Raw genomic sequence first — 5,755 nt, 5'->3', positions numbered from 1 at the left:
AAAATCATATGATAATTGTCTTTCTCTGCTTGACTTATTTCACTTAGCATTATCTCCTCCAGTGCCGTCCAACAAACACCATTTTTTTACATTGTTTGCACATTTGTAAAAGCTTTTCTGTAGGGTAGACACCTAGGGGTAAAAATATTGGCTCAAAGGATTGATCATTTAAAATTTTGATAGATAATACAGAATTTGCAATCATCTGTTTTAATTGTTGCATAATATTCCCACATACGGATGTAATTTCATTTGCTTAATCATTTCCTCAGAATTGAACATTTAGGCTGTCTGAAGTGATAAATAATGCTGCATGAATATTCTCATGATGAAATCTTTGTCACTATTACCTTAAGATTGACTTTTATAAAGGAAATTTGTTGTCATAACATATGAATATTTTAAAGACTCCTCATTCATATTGCTAAATTGATTTTTCAGAAATGTATCAGCTTATATACCTGGTTTCTGCAAACCCTTGAACTTGAGATCAGGCTAAAATGTTGCTATAAAATGTTATGGCTAGTTCTTAATTTCCTATACTTAAGGTTAATAATACTGTGTAAAATAGGGCCATCATTTGTCCAGAAAATGATGAATACCTTTCAGATGATTCATATATTACTCAAAATTTCATGAAATTCTTATGAAGAATGTTCTCTGTTGTCCCTTGGCAGTTACTTCCTATTGTTACAACAGTTGGGGAGTCTGGGTATGTATTAGTAGGGGTCAGGATGGTTGCCCTGGTATGGGACTATTGTACATGAATATGAAATAGAAAATATTCAGCTACAGAAATACTGTTTCTCTCTAGGAAAAAAAATGTTAGAAATGATCCCTAAACATGGTCCCCATGTTTGCAACTAAATTCCAAATGTTGGAAGTTATATTTTATTACTTCATATTTTTTCTTGTCCTTTGGATAAAAAAAGGGAAATGACTTTTGTATCTTTTGAGAGAAATATTTTTAGTTCAGGATTAAATAAAGAGAGGACTAGATTTCTAACCATCCTAAATCTTGACTTCTTTTTCTTTTATCTTGAGATCACTTACTTGTCATTTAGTCCCCATTGCTGTGGATGGTTAATTTTATTCATTTTGGGTGTGTAATAGTATTTAATTTCACATTTAGGTTCTCAGCTTTATGAACCCCGGAATTATTCCTTGTATACCTTTGGACCCCCTGATAGTGCTAAAAAAGGATGTTGACTGTAGTGGGTTCTTCATTCATTCAGTATATCCTTGTTAGGCACATATTCTGCGCCATACACGGTGCTAGTTCTGGAGAGTCTATGAGAAGACGTAGTTATAGTGCTCATCAGATATTCATATAATTCTTTGTTTTTTTTCCATCTTCCGTTGCATTTGGGTTGCTGCCATGTGACTAGTTCCGACCAGTGGATTGTGAAAATTTAACTGGGCTGAGTCAGTTAAGAGCTGGTGTGGCACTTCTCTTTCTCTCTCTTACCCTGATGGGGCAACCTAGGGAGCCAGATATTGAGATAAAGACATGAGAAGGTGGAGTCTTAATCCCTGAGTCATTCAGAAAGCGGAAGTCCTCACCATGTACACCAGACTTAGTGTGAGTGAAAAATGAGCTTTTGTTGCTTTAAGCCACTGTGATTTTTTTTGGTTTTATTTGTTTCTATAGCAAAACCAATTCTTTCTTGAGACACTTCCCTTAAGCAGCTTATAGTCTATGTGGAGTAAGGATATGTATGATTTAACTTTTGATTATGTGGTTAGGGAATAGAGTGACCTGTGGACTTTGAGGTTCTCAGTTGAATAAGAATTCAACGTGATTATTTTCTTTGGGTTTTGGACTCTACTTTAACTATCTGTGAGTTTGAGAAAAAACAAAACAAAACAAAACACAATCTCCCAGGGCTGTAATTTCCTCATTTGTAAGGAGGGGAGGGCAGGCTGTTTTTCTTGCTCTAACTGCATCTCTGTTTTGTAAGCGGCTGTGAGAGTAGAAGAGATAGGGACCAGAAGGACATTCATATCTTTAGAAAAAGTGGTACTTTTATGTGATTTACTGGGTAGGCCCTCACAACACTACACTGGAAGTAGCAGATGGAGACAGGAAGGGCCATTATCTTCTAACTCAAACATAAATCTTTCAGTCTGTCTTCAGGGCAGCCATGAAAATATGTCGCAATACATTTTTTACTATCAACAAGGATACCTGTTCTTCAGAAAGAGAATACTCACAACACTGTCAAACTCCTACTCAACTTTCCGTGTCAGATATTGCATCTTAGGGCAATCTCTTCTTGAACATCTTTCCATTCCCTCACACAAAGAAAGTTATCCGCCACCTCCTACATGTTATCTCTACATTCTAGACACACTTTCATTATTTTACTTATTATGTGGAATTTTATTATTGTTTTTTAAACAGCTATTTCTGCTCTATTGGACTGTACATTCCATAAGGAAAGGAGTTTTCTTCATTATATCCCCAGGGCCTAAGCTAGTGCCCAGCATCCTGTAGCTACCCAATAAATACTTCTTAAAATAATGGAATGACAGGCAAGTGAATCCTTCACTGTTAATCAACATTTCCTGGTAAACTTGACTTGAAATGGATGCAACAATGGAGTAGTAGTGTTACTACTCCAGTCAGTTTGTTATTATCATAATCCCCTCCCCACCACCTTTTTTCTTTTAAGAGATGGGCCATTTCCAGGGGACCTGCCATGCATTTGAATTACAGAATCATGTTTTAGCTCTGACTTCTTAGCTTGTTTTGCAAAGAGTTAGGAGATTTAATACATTTGTGTTGCTAAAGAGCTTGAGATCTGCTCAGGAAAGTAACTTCAGCATGCCTAAGTGCTTAGTATCATAATATTTATTGAGAATTGATGAATAGAATTCTTAAAATAGTCTTGGTCATTGTGGTATTACTGAAAGCATGTTGTACTAAATCCCATTTGCCTTGGATATAGGATTTCTGGAAGATGAATGGAAAGAGGAAATTAGTGGACTTTGGAGTGGATTGTGTAAGAATGAACACTTTCTTTAAAGGGTCCCTTTTCTTAAAGTGACAAATGCTAGAAAAAAAATACCTTTAGCTGCACCTACTCGGGCCTGGTGGTTACAAGTCTAAGAAATGGGCAAATCCCATAAGCTGCCAGATGGAGAGTGTGAAAAGAACCTCTGCTTTGAATTCTGTTCTGGGATGGGGCAGAAGAACCCCTGAGGGCTGTTCCTTACATAGGGTCTCTAAAATTACGTATGTCATTTATGGATACGTTCATTCTTTGGGAGAAGTAAGGCTTCATTCTTATGCTGTGTGGAGTTTGATGACCTTTGGTATTTATGTCAGGCATGGGTTTAAAAAAATGAACAAATATATCTTGAAAGCTGAGGAAAGCTTTGGTGGGCAGAGCAATTGCTGGCTGAGGTGGGATAGTCACCTTCATTTGGGAGAGCTTGGACAGTGATACAGGGAGATAGGGAGAGGGGAAGGAGATTGACCTCACCTGATGGTGCTAAAAAATTCTCTGAAGTGTGTTTCAGACATCTAGTCTAAAATATGTCCTCCTCTCCTCCCTACAGCCAATGAAAAGGGTAGGGCTGCTGCACTTCTGCTCTTCTTATACCCTTATGCACTACCTTCTGGTTATTCAGTTTTCTCTACAAAAGTTCTCTTGATATTCATTTAAATCTCACTTTAGTTCTATAAAAATATATAGAGGTTTTTTTTTGTCCAGTGCCTCCTGAAGACCTGCCTTCCCCCAATGTTAAGAATACTCAAAAAACAGAGAAGCTAGCCCAATTTTTGTTGTAGGAGAGTACTTACCACCATCATCATTCACAAACTCCTATAGACTACCCATTCTGTGTAATAGTAGTTATAAGAATAGTAACAGTTATGAAAAGCTTATGTAGAGGTTCTCACACTGGGACCATTCAGGGGACTTTCATAGTCACAGTACAGCAGAAGCAAAAATAGCATGTAAGCCTTACAAAGTCAGTTTAGAGCTATATCAAAATTACTCAGTAGTCATCTATGCTTAGCACTTCTCTTAGAAAGACAGGTTTTGATAACTGTTAGCTCCTCTGATTGGAGGAAGGAAAACTTACCCACCAATAGGAGAATAATAGTTATGACTGGGTGTGGATGCACATAGGTTTGTCATGGTTGCCTGTCAAGTGTGTACTGGTGATTCAAGTAAAAAATAATTTTAACTGGATGACATTGACATTATTCTCTCTAAAGTAGAAGGTGAAGTTTTCTACTGAGAGTGGGCAAAAATGGGGGCTTAAAGAGCGTGGTTAATTACTTAGAATCATCTATAGGTTACCACATGTGTCTTCAAATCACAACAAATGTCAACTTCAGTAAATTATAGACTTTAATTTTATTCTCTATCATTATTATGATGATAACATCCTCTGGATCTGTGACTTCATCAGACAGTATGTATGCTTATGGAATGATGGAGAACTGGCTGATATTGAGATATCATTTTGAAAGCAACATTTAATGTAGCACTGGGATGCATGGGCCCTAATAGTACCTGCAATTGGAAAAGTTATGGACAAAGATCTCCCCGGGCCTCAGTGAATTCTCTTTAACTCTGAGAAAGCAGAAGGAAGACAGAAGAGGTTGACACCTCCTACTGCACCGTTAGTGCTGCAAATCATTCTTCTTCAACTGCCCCATAAGAATTGGGCAGGGCACCCATTTCTACGTTCTTCATAGAACTTTAGGGCTGATTCCATCAGAGTGAGACAATTTTTTTTGCTTTTTAATTTTGTTGCATTTTGTCTCTTGGGAAGATTTGCATTGAAAAGACTTTGTACATAGCTTATCTGTTCATGATTTTAGCACTTTGTCTGCATTTCTATTCTGAATTTAAACTATAACCCTTTAGAAGCTTTTCATGTCATGTTAAAAAAAAACCTTCTCTTTTTTTTACAGCCATAAAAAGAGCAGAAGTAGATATTGCTATTCAGTTATGAGTGGGTATCATTAGCTCAGCACATCAGAAATCCTCTGAATATAGAAAGATTTCTTCTGAAATGATATAAAAATTAGAGTATTTAGCAAAGAATACCATTGTCATAAGCATTTATTACAAAGAAGAATTTGAACCTTTAATTTCTCACTTCTCTTTTCTGAAGTGCTAAGCAGGGAAAGTTTAGTGTCAATACTTAATAAAAGTACATTTTTCTTACTAAGCAGTAGCATGGCCTTCTGGGTAATGAGGCAAATTAAAATTTAGGAGGGCTGGGTTCTTTCAAACTCAACTATTGCCTGACCTTGGTAATGCTGTTTACCCTGTCCAAGCCTCAAGCTCCCCATCTATAAAGTTGGACTCATAACGATCTTGCATTTACACACTCCTTTGAGGATTATAAAGGGAAGGTACTACATAAACCAGGAGCTTTTTATTCTTTATAGTTTTCAACTGAGAATATTATTTAGCTAGAGTTCAGAACAGATCAATGAAGAGGTAGGAAGTAGGATTTTCGAAGAAAGGTTAAACTAAAAGGTTTGCAGAGACCAAATATTTATATATTATTTAATATAATCCCATTGACTTTCAATGTATGTTTGGAAATGTTTTGATAGGAAAAACCAAATGGCTTCAACTCATAAGAAATTTCACTTGAGAATCCTGCTACTCAACTTTAGGGAGTATTTAGTCTTTGTCAGAAAAGTAGTCTGATTCGGCACCCGCGAGACAACAGACTTAGAACACGAGCTCCAGGAGCGCGCGCGCAGGGCGGCTGGCGGGCC

The sequence above is a fragment of the Ailuropoda melanoleuca genome, chromosome 11 (genome assembly GCF_002007445.2).
Source record: "Ailuropoda melanoleuca isolate Jingjing chromosome 11, ASM200744v2, whole genome shotgun sequence".
In the NCBI taxonomy this organism is placed as follows: Eukaryota; Metazoa; Chordata; class Mammalia; order Carnivora; family Ursidae; genus Ailuropoda; species Ailuropoda melanoleuca.
Note: the sequence above shows the minus strand (reverse complement) of the source record.